General features: G+C 49.7%; 1 long non-coding RNA gene across 1 annotated transcript; it reads left to right on the top strand.

Annotated features, from left to right (window-relative positions):
* Nucleotides 1–23: 23 nt before the first annotated feature.
* Nucleotides 24–1350, top strand: LOC106726693. The gene is made up of 2 exons (XR_001362778.1): nucleotides 24–219; nucleotides 280–1350. It is a non-coding gene; the product is annotated as an uncharacterized LOC106726693 (long non-coding RNA).
* Nucleotides 1351–1463: the final 113 nt, after the last annotated feature.

The following is a 1463-nucleotide window of genomic DNA, read 5'->3' as shown; positions in this document are numbered from 1 at the left end:
CGGTCACCCCTGGTCCCGGGTGACTCCCCCGCCGTTCCCTCCCAGGGCTCGCGCGCATCCCTGCTTCCTCGGAGGACTTACACGCGGCCCGAGAGCCCTTTGGGCGCCGTGGTGTCCCCAGGTGGCCTAGCGGTGCGTGGACCTGCGGGGCCGCTGGAGGCGTGCAGGGAGAGAGCAGGGACCTGCCCAGGCCCGAGCGCGGGGATCCAGGGGCTGGAGGTGTGCAGGGAGGCCAAGGGGACTCCCCGAGGCCCGAGCGCGGGGACCCAGGGGCTGGAGGTGTGCAGGAGGCACGGATTTGCTGAGGGTCGGGTTGTGCACAGGGACCCAGGGGCGACCCGGATGCTGATTGATGGTTTATGCAGCATCTGACCCAAACCCGATCCTCTGCCTGTTTCCACGATTACTGATGAGACGGTGCGGTGTGTGATGATGTTCATGCAGCTGAATTAGAGGAAATGGAAATACCTTTTAGATGGAATGAACTTTCTATCCTTATATGTTTATGCATTGTTTGTTGTTAAAACATGGAGAATATGTCGGAAGAGCAGCTTAATTCAAATCTCTCCCCTCCCCCAGCCCAAAACAGGCACAGAGAAATCACCATGGTAAACCACACCAGTGTTCCCAAGATTTATATTCTAATGAAAACAATCGCCATCTTTACTCACTTGGAGCCACGTTAATTTTTTCTTACCAGGATATTTCTGCTGCTCTTCCTCAGCTCGGCTCTGTGCAGCGTTTGCTTTTTTCTGGAGCATTTGGTGCGGTGTGAGTGTGAACTGCAAAAGGTTTTCCGATTTCATGTGCAAACAGGAGCCTGGGAATTGGCAGTCCCTGTCATTTGGTTGATGAATGATGTGTGCTCCCAGTTAAATAAGATTTACTCTGTTCTCGGCATCAAGGCTGGTCCGGGCTTCCAGGAAGAGTGGGTCATTTTCTGGATATTGCGTAGCGCACTGATATTTGACAGTTCACTACATCCAACAGAAATGCTCCACATGTTGTAATTTTTAAGTAACCATCAGAGCTGATTATAGAGATGACCTGGCAATGTTTTGTTTTCAGGGGGGCTTTCTCAGTGGTGAGAAGATGTATGAAAATCCCTACTGGTCAAGAATATGCTGCCAAAATCATCAACACCAAGAAGCTGTCTGCCAGGGGTAGGTGGTGTCCACCGTGCGTGTCTGTCACCTGTGTGCTTCTCCTGCCACTGGGGTTCTCTGGCAAGCACATCACATGGTTGTCGCTGAATGATGGACTTAGGTGGCGTGTCACATACTGAGATTAGTTCTCCCGAACGCCTCTTGGTCTATACAGTTTAAAAATAAATGAACAAATATAACTTAACAAGTTTTTATAAAAATTCTACTGTCCTATGAGCAATAACACAAATAACTATATTTCAAAGCAAATAAATGCCACAAAGTGTATTTTGCCTTTAGCTCTACTGTGAAGTAACT

The sequence above is a fragment of the Myotis brandtii genome, unplaced genomic scaffold (genome assembly GCF_000412655.1).
Source record: "Myotis brandtii unplaced genomic scaffold, ASM41265v1 scaffold30301, whole genome shotgun sequence".
Classification (NCBI taxonomy): Eukaryota; Metazoa; Chordata; class Mammalia; order Chiroptera; family Vespertilionidae; genus Myotis; species Myotis brandtii.
This window is presented reverse-complemented; position numbering and strand designations above follow the sequence as displayed.